This window comes from Mustela erminea, chromosome 21 (genome assembly GCF_009829155.1).
Source record: "Mustela erminea isolate mMusErm1 chromosome 21, mMusErm1.Pri, whole genome shotgun sequence".
NCBI lineage: Eukaryota > Metazoa > Chordata > Mammalia > Carnivora > Mustelidae > Mustela > Mustela erminea.
In genome coordinates this window covers 37426375-37439570 of record NC_045634.1, presented here as the reverse complement: position 1 = coordinate 37439570, position 13196 = coordinate 37426375, and the positions used below count along the sequence as shown (strand labels likewise).

The following is a 13196-nucleotide window of genomic DNA, read 5'->3' as shown; positions in this document are numbered from 1 at the left end:
ACAGATGTGCAGACAGGACGAGTGACATTCCGAGAAAACATTAAACACCCTTGATGATCTGCCACTTGGGAGTTCTGTGTCACAATATTTCAAAAGTGGAAAAATTTGCCTTATGAGCTTTATTCAGGACATGTGCTGAATAGCTATGAAATATGTCACATATATCCGCTGAACACAAGTAGAAATTGAATTCCACAATTAAAAACAATTTCATAGGCAACAGAAATAAATCAATCACCTTTCTTTTGCACAAAGAGGAATGTGTATTTCATTAAAGCCAAACCCAGTCTGAATCCCATAAACAGCTTTCCTGCTAATTAAATGAAAATAGAATAATTCAAGAGCTGTTATTGATATGGCCACTGTTAGACTGAGCCACGATCCCCGACCCCATCGATTTTCATTTTTAATTCAGGCCTTACACACGCTCCCTTTCCCCTGCCCAGTCTTGTAGCTGGATTCTGATTCTCCAGTTGGTCTATTATAATACTGTAATTTGTTTTAAACTACCTCGTTTAAGTCATTTTAAACTAACTTTCTCAGTGGGCTCAGAGAGACACTTAAAATCAGTCGTTGGGAAGACCATATTACTGGTATATAATAAATTCCCAGTGTAGACAATATCTACGAATCAAATGGTTTTCCTAATTCTTGCAAACAAATGTTCCAACACCTCTTTTTAGTCATGAAACTGTGTTTTCGAATTCTGGATGTCATGTAGTTGTAAAACTTAAACCATGCAAAGAAATGTACTTTGAAACTCTTTAATAAAAAGGCCTAAAAATATAACGGAGTAATAGTGTTCCCAATACTCGACTCACTTGTCTTAATTAACTTCCTAGGACTGCGTGGGGAGGCAGTCAAACTTCCTCTTGGGGCAGGGATTGGACGTTCTCGGAGATAGTTACTCTAATCAACAGTGTTTCCTCTATTATTGCCAGATGTAGAAACCTAGGATAAACCAAGAATGTTTGCCCTTTGAGTCTTAGAAATATGATCCGAGTTAGTTATAAACCACCTTATGTCTAATACCAACACAAATATTTTAATTTTGAATGCCCCGTGCCAGCCTGGCTGTGTTTTGCGTCCTTATAACACTGAAGGATCCCTCAGTGAATCATCGTAATTTTAGTTTCTTTATATCTGAAGTCAAAATCAAATTAAAAACCTCAACCGTCATCCTCCAAAGAGCCTTCTCTAAATATCTACTCACAAAAGCCGTCACGATTAAACTGATTATCTGCTTTCCAATTGGTACGAACAATGAACATCTGTGTATTGACGAAAAACAGACTGGAGGAGAGGAAATCATCACCATCAGGTTTTTCATTAAAAGTGTTGCAAATTCGCCTATTATGGATTGATTACAAAGGCATGATGAATAATTTCAATATGTTGTAGAAACCTCAGCCTGCTGAAGCACTGCAAAGATCTGGTATCATATCATTAACACGATAAAGCGATATTTATTTCTTTACTATCTTCTCCTGTTTTGAAGTCAAAACTACATTATCTATAGCTTTCTTGCCAAGCACGAGTCAGGAGATCCTTCCTCCTGTCAGTCTGAATTGAGTGGTGTGAAGCAGGAGGCCAAAGGGAGGGAAAATCTAATTTGAGAACTGCAGACTACACCATTTATCACGTAATACTTCCCTGGAGTCTATTTCTAGAACCAAGAATCCATAATAGCAATTCCTCAGATTTGGAGAAAACAGATAAGTCAAAGTGCTTTTACCTTCTGTACCTTTGTGTATAGTCCGCATTAAACTCTGCCATGGTACACACGGTGTTCCGTCCTCATTTAACCTAATTGCCATGGAAATTATCGCTAATGGGTTTGATTCACATCCTGAAGTTTACATCACTGGTAAGGATGGGGCAAGCCCTTGGTCAGGTGCTCTCATGTATGGAAAACCACGCCTCTGTGTCTCCGAGTCTAAAAATTGTGTGTGTGTGTGTGTGTGTGTGTGTGTGTGTGTGTGTGTTATGTGTACATTTGAGGTCATGGCGTTTCTCGAAGTTCGAATCAGTCTAATTAAGCTTAAGATATACATAATTTTTATATATAAATATAAAATAAAGACTCTATATATAATAGAAATGACATACGTTTGTGGTCTCTCCTTATGCTCAGTGACAGGATGGCTGGCATCTGGAGAGCCTACAGTCTTTTTAGTAATTTACGTGCTGCCAAGTACCTTACTCCGGCCCACACCCCACGTGAGTTTCCGCCTGCCCTGGTTAGGGTGTGAGCTGTCGTGGGGGCGGGGGGGGGTCTACTTGAAGTTACTTTGAGTGGAATCTGACACACATCTTCTGGGCGGATCTGGAACCATCCTAGAGACGACGAATATTAGAACAAAACTATTTTTAGAAAATAATTCGTTTAGAAAACTCAATCTCACCAGAACCAACAACTAAGAAAGTAAGAAATATGCAGAAAATGCAGACGTACACACAGGGCAGAAGACAGAAAGGCAAAGCTGTTTGTGTCACTGTGAAGCATAAAGTAAACACAGTCCTAGCGAGGACCTTTGACCTCTGAGTACCGGGCTTTCAGTAACAATGAGAAAGTCATTTGAAAAAAAAAAAAAAAAAGTGTGTTGACTATTATGAGAGGGAAGTGTAAAAATCAGATAGAATGGGTTCTTACTTATTCTTGGATCCAGAGAGTCTCCTAAAAGGGGCTGTGTTTCACTGTGACTTGTAAAATGAAGACTGTGGTGGGGGAGGTGGCCTCAGCCCAGGGAGCAACCAAGGGAAGGTCTGCACACAAGAGCAACGATCTGATGGCAGAAGGAGCAGAAGCAGCGAGCGAGAATGGACACAGACCGAAGCTGGATGGTGACTGACTCAAGGCTGTGTGACCGAGCGCGGATTTTATTCCGACGAGAGTGAGACACTTGAGTAGCTTTCAAGCAGGTGCTCAGTGTGGTCAGATCTGTCCCTGCCACGGTGGCGCTCCTCACATCCACGTTCAGCACAACTGCACCGCTCTGAATGGCCGCACGGACAGAGTCTGGGCAGGAGGAGACCCGGCTGTCTCAGGGCCTTATGTGATGAGGGTCCCGTGCAGATCACCCACGGGTGGCCCGTGGGGCTGGGACAAGTGTTCTACGAAAGCAGAGAAACAGGAGGAAACCCAGACGTGGACCATGGTAGTCATAGGTATTTATTTCGAATTGTGGTTTCGGCACTTTTACACCTGAATAACGGAATCAGGGAGCATGAGAGAGAGGTCGACACAGAGCAAAGTCCCCACGGCAGCTGCGTCGTTAGGGCGAGCCCTGCTCCCGAGAAGGGGCTGATGTCCTGGGGAACAGGAGTGAGGAAACAGACATTTCCACTGGCCTGTACAGCTGTGGGAGGGCAGCAGAGGGCACCCATCTGATGGCTTTGTGTTTGCTGAGATGTGACTTGAGGTCGTCTAGTACGTGGCGTTCGATGGTTTGCGGAGGGCGGTGACGAGCGGAGGGCGGTAAGGAGAGGGGGCCGGGAGCTGGCCGGACAAGGAAGTGACCGGAGCAGAGCCCTGCGCAGGTGGAGGCCGGCATGTAGCGTGAAGACGCTGCTGGCTCGGGTGCTTCTTGTCGGGAGCCCTGCCAGCCTGCATGAGAACAGGGGCAGGAGACAACGCCCAGAGCCCACAAGGCAGGAGGGGGCAGCGCGTCGTAAGGGACGTGATTCTGCGGAAGGCACTGCTCTGCGAGGAAGCAGAGGCATGAACTGAGACGAAGACTCCGACGGAGACAGCAACAGCCCCCAGGCCCCGGCAGAAGCAAAGGAACCGAGTGAAGGTGGGGCGGGCGGACAGGAATGTTAAGACAAGAGTAGAAGAAAGACATGTTTGAACGTGACCCTTCGAGCATTTCAGGTGATGCATAGAGAGCGCACATCCCCAGCGGGGTTAGGGACGCGCATGGAGAAGACCAAAGGGTAAAGGACAGAAACTGAAAGGCCCAGAGCTGGACTGGCCGTCCAAGGGCGGGGAAGGGCAGGACAGGATCCACAAGAACCAGAGCGACACAGAGGACTGGTTCTGAACGGCACAGATGCAGTTCCGATGGTGCTATAACCGTACACTCCGAAGACGTAATTGTCCGGTTGCCCCTCCCCCACCACTGTTGATGACCAGGGCGATTCCTGCCTTCCGCAGCGCTGGGTCTCCTGCCCAGTATCGTATCGGAAACATAACAGGAAGGGGTCAAATATTTGTTGGTGAATAAATGCCATTCATGCATGAGTGAAGAAGGGATTGGTTAAACTTCTTACCGCGAAATGATTATAGTTACGGTATGACACACTCTACAAGGCTAAGGGTCCCCTTATCCTGGACAGGGTGAGGCTGGATGGTCAGCCTCAAGTGTTATCGTCACAGTGATTTGAATGTCTCATGCTCTCAACTACCAACTCAACTTATTTCTGAATGGCATGTTTTTAAGGCATTGTGAGAATTCAGTCTATTAAATCTGGGAGCATTGCCCTTTCCTCAAAATAAGGTTGCTCAAGTCTGCCTAATACAACATAAGTTGATTTAGAGTTTGAGATTCACGGGACATTTTATGTCCAAGGTCATAGGAGAGGGTCAGCTCGCGGTGACGGTCCACAGAAATCACAGTTGCCTGAGGTCTGATGCATGAGCTTCGAGCCTGGGTAGGGTTTATATCAGCAGAAACGCTGTCACAGATGATATTCCAACTGGCAGTTCTATAGAAAAATGTGGATAACCTCTTTTATTGTCAAGCATCAAAGAGACGTCCTCAAGAAAGTGGAACCATTGTGCTCTGTTGGTGGGAATGTAGATTGGTGCAGCCACTGTGGGAAACAGTACGGAGGTTCCTCAGAAAATTAAAGAGCAGAATTATGGGATGATGCAGCAATCTCACTACAGGGTGTTAATCCAGAGAAAATTAAAACAGGATCTTGAGTAAATATCCTCACCCCGTGTCCACTGCGGCGTTGCGCACAGTAGCCAAGACATGGAAACAACCTACATGTCCATCACTAGATGAGTGGGTGAAGAAGACGTACTCCCATCGTGCGTGTTTACCTTCACATCGATCCATAGCTACATCTCTACAGACACATAGTGGGGTAGTATTCAGTCTTAAAAAAAGAAAAAAATCCTGCCTTTTGTGACAACACAGATGACATTGAGGGTATTATGTTAAACAAGATACATCAGACAGATGGGTATTATGGAGGGCACAGATGCATGGAACACTGGCTGTGGTGCATAAACAATAAATTCAGGAACACTGAAAAGGAATTAAAAAAATGAACAGACACTTGTCCAATGAAGACATACACATGGCTATCATACACATGAAAAAATGTTCATCATCACTAGCCATCAGGGAGATTCAAATTAAAACCACATTGAGATATCACCTTACGCCAGTCAGAATGGCCACAATCAACAAGACAGGAAACAACATGTGTTGGAGAGGATGTGGAGAAAGGGGAACCCTCTGACACTGTTGGTGGGAATGCAAGTTGGTGCAGCCTCTTTGGAGAACAGTGTGGAGATTCCTCAAGAAATTAAAAACAGAGCTTCCCTATGACCCTGCAATTGCACTACTGTTATTTACCCAAAAGATACAGATGGAGTGAAAAGAAGGACCATCTGTACCCCAATGTCTATAGCAGCAATGGCCACGGTCACCAAACTGTGGAAAGAACCAAGATGCCCTTCAAGGACGAATGGATAAGGAAGATGTGGTCCATATACACTATGGAGTATTATGCCTCCATCAGAAAGGACGAATACCCAACTTCTGTAGCAACATGGACGGGACTGGAAGAGATTCTGCTGAGTGAAATCAGTCAAGCAGAGAGAGTCAATTATCATATGGTTTCACTTATTTGTGGAGCATAACAAATAGCATGGCGGACATGGGGAGATGGAGAGGAGAAGGGAGTTGGGGGAAATTGGAAGGGGAGGTGAACCATGAGAGACTATGGACTCTGAAAAACAATCTGAGGGTTTTGAGGGGGCGGGGGGTGGGAGGTTGGGGTACCAGGTGGTGGGTATTAAGGGGGGCACGGATTGCAGGGAGCACTGGGTGTGGTGCAAAAACAATGAATTCTGTTACACTGAAGAGAAATAATAAATAAATAAATAAATAAATAAATAAATAAATAAATAAATATTTTTAAAAAAGATATATCCGACAGAGAAAGACAAATATTGTATAATATCATACAGGTGGCATCTTAAAGAGACACATTAATAGAACTGGAGAGTAGAAATGTCTGTTACCACGGCTGGAGAATCAAGCAAACGGGGAGCTATTGGTCAAATGGTACAAACTTCTAGTTAAAACATAAATGCATTCTAGGACTCTAATGCATGGTGATTATAGTGAAAAATACTGCATTGTAAACTTGAAAGTTGCAGAGAGAGTAGAGTTTACATGTTCTCACCACTAGAAAGAAACGGTGATTACGTGTTGTGAGGGAGGTGTTAACAGAAGCTAAGACGATAATCATTTTTCCACATATAAACGTATCGAATTGCCAGCTTGTACACCTTAAACTTATACAACTGTCTTATTATATTTCAATAAGACTGGGGGGGGGGCGTATTCTCACAAACAGGAAAGGTGTCATTTACACGTCCTGTTTCTCTCCTTTCTTTTTCTTACCAGTCTTGAGGGTATCACACAACTGATCACGGCTAAAATCCCTGCTCTCCACGAAATCACAGGACTTAACGTCTCGACTAAACTGGCATCTTACATGCTGTCAACTCAGGACATCAGTGCTGCATCAGCACGAGCAGGTGCTGGAATCAACACTGAGTGGCCCTCTCTGACCCTGAGCCATTCACGGTCCATGCCTGGGAGTGGCCAGTGATACAAACTGACGGTCAGTTCTCCATCGGTCCCGTGAGGAAGGTTCCGGGAGGGCCGAGAGGAGCAGCGGTTCTAGCTGCCCCTCCAGAACCCTGGCCCATAAACCTAGGGTTCGTGGCTGGGTCTCTCCCGCAAAACGATCCCACGCCAATCCGCATCCGGCAGTCCCCATGGGCTCTCCCATCATGAACAATGGATGAGGGTTTGTTTTTTTAACATAAACATGACCTATTAAATTATCTTTCAATAAAGCAAATTAGGAAGAGATGTCATGTAGCCACTAAGTTACAGTCGAGATTTACGAAGAAATCAGTCTCAGAAAATCTGAGATGCCAAGTGGCTCTCGAGCTCCCGGAGACAGAGGAGCGGGCTGTCCAGACCACGGAAGGCTGGCTGGAAGTTTATTTAACCCTCAGAGTAAAGGTCAGTTTTGTGTGCTGAACTCCATTTTCTTGCATCTTATGCATGATTAAATGGTAATTAAGCTTTAATGAAAAGTGTTAGTCTGATTACGATTAGCATAATTGCACTAGTCAGCGCATGTTCTCTTGTTTACACGCTGCGCCGAGCGGGCAGGACAAGGGGCCTTTAATGGGGTTTGCTTATCTCGTGAGCATCAGCAGCTCATTTCCTAGCACAGAAAGGCTTGCCTTATGGTCAGGTGAAGTAAACACACACATGGGGAAGCACGAGATCCTTCCCTACTCCGTCGGTCGTCATGAAACACACACGCAGACATGCAGAGTTGACGATAAGCAATGACTGTTTCCCGGACCAAAATCATTTCAGCGCACAGAAAAAACGACCATGCCTTAACGAAATAAGAAAATTTATCAAATGATAGATTAAACCGTATTCGTTTTCAAAATGGGTATTAAGCTTTATAAAATAAAAATGTTCTGCCTTGTTTCCAAAAGGCATCAAGACATGAAGGAATCAAGGATAAATAATTTTCTAAATAATTACAAAATGTAAATGGTCAGCAAAAATGCCTGACTTTCACTGCATTTTTATAATGTGTTCTTAACTAGTCAAAATGCAGTCTATATCTGGCCACTAAACTCCTGATAATAAACATTACGAGAAGATAATTTATCTTAACTGTCAACATTGGGTAAATACAAATCCAGAAGTGAAAGAATCATAATATTAAAATCAGCACTTAAGTATGCATTATTAAAATCTTCTTTCAGAAATTTTGAATGAAGCTAAAGTTAATGCAGAAGACGACATCCCCCACCGAGGCACGTAGTGTTTGCAGAGCAATCACAGTCACCCTAATATTTTCAAGCATATTCAATTAGCAAATACTTTTTAGCCACTAATTATCCACCGTGTTGCAGAAGTACAAACACCGTCTGCCCTCCAGGAACGCAGTGTGCTGACTGCAAACAGACTTCTCGCTGTGAGCGCGGGAACGGGTATGCGGGTCTTGGGCTGGGAGACGGTTAAGAGACCAATGACTCATCTGCTAAGGCAACCTTAAAAGGCGGCTGCGGCTACCCTGGGGTTCACGGAGCCAGCAGAGAGGAGAGGGTCTGGACGCGAGTAGTAAAAGGAACGTACTCCGCACATGCGGGCAGACCGAGGGAGGGGCTGTCCTGCTGGAGCGCCGGTACAAGGGGCTTGACTGTGGGTGACATGGAGAACCTGGATGAGGGGACGTTTGCCCGGGAGATTTCAGAGCCTTCACGTCGGCAGTAGACGAATCCGGAATGTGTCTTGCTGGGATGAGGGACGGTGGAGAGTGCCGGCCAGACGTGGGTTGTCATCTGAGTTGTCCCACTCAAGCGCGTCCTGCTCCCCGTGCTCGGGTGAACGAGGAAGTGGGCAGGGACAGGAGAGGAGAAGCCGGTTCGTCGACCGCGACGGCTCAGCCCGATCCCAGACGACTCAGACCGAGGCGGCAGGGGTACGGGCTGAGAGAACTGGTTGGAACTGGGGTTGTGACTACGGACCCGACTGAATTTGTTGCGGGACGACACGTGGGATGTGAAACAAAGAGATTTATAAAGCAGAGGCTTTACCCCGAGCCCCTCTCAGAGTGCGGTCGGCATCTGCGGGCACAGGGAAGGCTTCGAGAACATGAGGCTCGGGACAGGGCTGATGAGAAGTGCGGTCAAGTGTCGTGGGTCAAGTTGCCTGCTCTGTGTCTCTGCGTCCGCGCGGACAGCAGGGCCGACGAGACAGCCAGCGCTCGGGGGAAGGGGGTGATGGGAGCGTGGCTGACAGAACCTTAGGAGGGAATGCTGGTCGAGAAGAAACGCACGCTGTCACCTGGGGACATCCAGCCTTTACAGTTTGGGGGACGGAAGAGGACCATCAGCAAAGAAGGCCGCCGTAGGGAGGCCAGCGGACTCAGGAGGACTAAGAGAGAAGGCGAAGCCTGGAGCAGTGGACGACGGTGTTGTGGGGACAGGGCCACCGTCCGATAAATCACAGAGCTCCAACTTACCGTGGAGTTATGTGCCTGTGAGGTACAGCAGCACTGATGTCCCATTCCTGTGCCCCACATTTATTTAAAATCTGATGATTCAAATGTCCCTAAGAAAACCAACGGCCGAACAAATATTTCCCTCTGATATGTCAGGGACACCTGTAATTCTTAGCTCACAAGCTACGGGCATACTATCAAGTCAAAATGGTTCATCAAGAAAACTCTAATTTAATACTAGCGGATAAACGGCACTCTTGCCTGGCAACAGTGTCATACTTGAAATATCAGTTCCATGAGGAAAACACTCCTTTTCAGCTCCATCATTTTAAATTTTACTTTGAACCCACAGTGCCGTGCTCATACTTCAGATTTAACGTTAGCTTGACTTATGAGTGGTCAAACAATGTAACATACATTAAGTAGGCTTTCTTTCTTCTTTTCCTTTCTTCTTTTCTTTTTTTCTTTTTTCTTTTTTTTTTTTTTTTTCCCGTGTCTCAAGATCACAGAAGCACATACATGGACTTTTCCTTCCTCTCCGGTACGGAAGAGGAGCAAAGCCCTTTTGGTCTGGACAGTTCTTTTGCAGATTTTGAAGAGACTACGCCTTTGGTTTGGAAAGACTCCAGCTTGAATTCGTTTTCTTGCTGGGACCTCCAGTGGAGGAAGGAAGGCTCTGGGACCGGAGAGATGGACAGTGGCACATGGGTCATGGCTGTGGGTAGGGTGAGCAGCTGTCCCAGTTTGCGGGGGCTGGAAGAAGTTTCTGCAACATGGGGGTGTCCGTTTTATAATCTGACTAAAGGGTTTCAGGAACTTCTTTGCTAAAGTCAGGCAAGTCCTGGGCAAACTCTGACAAGTTAGTAACCCTAGGCCTAAGAGTCAACTTTTCATCAAGTTCTCAGACACACAGTGTCCCACTCCCGCTGGTATTCCCAAAGTGACAGATTTTGCTGTGTGGTTCATGGAGCATCTTGGCCGTGGAGATGGCTGGACGACGGCCCATGTTCCAGCCTGTGGTCTACAGGTAGAGCCCATGTGAGACAGATCAGGGTGGTTGCCAAGAGAAATGGCACCCAGACAGACCAGGACCATGTGGGGACACAAGAGTGGCGGTAACACCCAAGGACAGAGAGGACCTGGTCCTCCCCTATGTACCCCGAGGAATACATCTATGATTTCCACACGCACCAGAATGGGGAGGGAGTTCTGTGGAGTCAGCGGACATCAGGCTTCTCATCTATCTTAACACACGGGAGCGTGACCTGGACATAAGTTCGCTTAGAAAATGGGAGCGGGATTTGTGCTCATCACCGAGAGTGGAACACACTCGTGACCATCTCACGTGCTTGCTGATGTTGCTTATAGAATTGTAGTTGTCGGGATCCAACACAAAACATACTGCACGCTTCTGATAGGATAATTAGAAAGGGTTTCTTTCAAAGGTCAGTCCCAGGTAGAAGTGTGGTTCCTGGGAACTGGGTAGAAGAACTAGAAAACAACGTGGATGGCTTCTTGAGACAAGCACTGAGCTCAGACTGGGGGACAGAGCCAACCCCGGGAAACCGGCAGGGAGGGAACAGGGCAGATGGGAACCATGGCCCCTCTCTTTCCCTGGTACCTCTCAAGTCCTGCCAGAGCTCCCCACTGGATGAATCCCAGCAGTACAGAAGACTAGTTCACTCCTAGGGTCAGAGAGCAGCTTGAGAATTGGAAAAGAATAATCTATAAGGCAAAGGGAAAATGTACAATACGGAATACAGAGTCTTGGAAATGCAAAGGTCCTTGGAAATCGGTGCATATCTTCAATCCACAAACAAAGCAAAAAGGACAGAGACAAAAGGCCAGTCACGGACTTGAGAGGTTAAGACAGAAACCCACGTGTCCTTATTAGGGTCCGAGATTAATTTTTCTAAATTAGGCCAAACAAAGTTTGTGTACCTTGTTTCTCTCCCCTTTTTATAGAGTTTTAAAGACAACCTTGAAGAAATCCATTCACAAAAAGGCCTCAGAGTCAGCAGTATATTTTTGCTCCTAACATGGAATTTTCCAGAGCATACCAGACTCACAGACTCATCAGCTGGAAGCTGGGGAGGGAAAGTTCTTGCGCAAGGTCTTGTCAAACTTTATGAAATTGCCAACTGTCAAACATTTTTATCTACAAAAATGACAGTTTCACATGGTTCAAACTGGATTTCAAATACTGAATTTTTTTAAAAATGTTTCATTTCTGTAGGTTTTAATGTGTGGGTTCATGTTGATGACTTTCTAAACATCAACATATTAATTAGTTAATTAACAAGGAGAATCAAAACATCTATGATTCTCAAATAACTATAATAAAGGGCCTATTTAAAAAAAAACTAGAAGTTGTCTTTTGAAGAGAGGGAAATCATGAAGGAACATAGGAAAATAAGTGTTTTCTGGGTTCGGTAAGAATTTAATAAAGGGGAACTTTAAAAAAGGCCAGTAACAAAACCATACACTCCATTACCCTACAATCCAGCAGTCCTAGTCCTCGGTATTGGCCAAAATGAACGGAAAACGTGCACCCACACACAATCCTGCACAAGAATGTTCAGAGCCACGATTCCCAGTCGCCAGAACCTGTAAGTGACCGAGATGCTCTTCGGTAGCGAGTGATGAATGAACTGTGGCCCATGTGGCCAATGAAATATCTTCCATCACTAAAAAGGGATGAGTTAAGAGGTGAAGAGACGTGGAGGAGCCTTAAATGCATGTGGCCCAGTGACAGAACCCGTCTGAGGAACCACACACTGTAGGACTCCAACTCCAGGACGGTCTGGGGAAACCAGAGCTCTGTCAGGGGTGGAGGGTGCCGGCGAGGGATGGGTACTCAGAACACAGAGGATTTTTAGGGAGTGAAACTACTCTGTGTGGTACTATAAGGGTGGACACACGGCATTATCCATTTTTCTAAACCCACAGAACGTCAACCGCCAAGAGCGAACCCCATGGGAACCACGTCTGTGGGTGATGACCTGTCACCACCAATGATCACAGGGAGGCTGTGCGTGAGGGGAGTGCAAATGGGAAACCTCTGTATTTCCCTTCCCTTTTGCTGTGCACCTAAACGTGCTCTAAATAATCATGTATTTTAAAAAAGTCGAGGTAACGATGGAATGAGTAGGAGAGAAACAAACACCACCTCACTGCGTTGCCAACTTTTTGTTTTGCCGGATAAGGGCAATGAGTCACACATCTACCATCTACTCATTTCCATTTCTGAAGATAAAAAGAGCAAAAATCATAGAATAAAGGAATGTTTTCCCCTAAACCAGGTTAGCTGGAACAAAATTACCTCAAATATTTTTACAACAGGCCAGTGGAAAATTTAGCACATGTTTGCAAATCACTGCACTGGAAGCTCAGTGAAACCGGAGATTAAAAATTGTGCAGACGATAATTTCATTTTTATTAGCAACCTTTTAAAGCATTACACTGAGCTAAGTCCACTTTCTTTTGTAAATCATAAAGGTGGTTCACCAGTGGCCTGCCAAGAGAACAGCTGAAGCGGAATGTGCTTGTGTGTGAATTTCACCTGTTTCAGGGCCGACCCTGCGCACCACCAAGGTCCACGACCTCTCTAGAGGGTGCGATGTGACGGGTGCTCAGAGGGTCAGCGTCCATGAAGTCCCTGCGCTCCTTCCTTCCTGGGAAACTGCTCGTTAAAAAGTGGGTCTGACGGTAAAGGTGGAACGTCTCCGTCAGGGGGTGAGAGCTCCAGTGGGCACGTGGGAGGTCCCGCGGGCGACCCGGCTGGGATAACTCCGTCACGCCAACTACCGGAAACCCTGGCCCAGAGGAGGGGCAACGCAGGCCCTTCTCTGCAGGAGTGGACGGCAGGCCCTCCCGTCCGGTTAGTGGACGGCAGGCCCTCCCGT

General features: G+C 46.0%; 1 protein-coding gene across 2 annotated transcripts in view; it reads right to left on the bottom strand.

Annotated features, from left to right (window-relative positions):
* The window catches only part of CSMD1 (CUB and Sushi multiple domains 1), a 1941062-nt gene that overhangs the window by 278004 nt on the left and 1649862 nt on the right, over positions 1–13196 (bottom strand). The window lies entirely within an intron of this gene.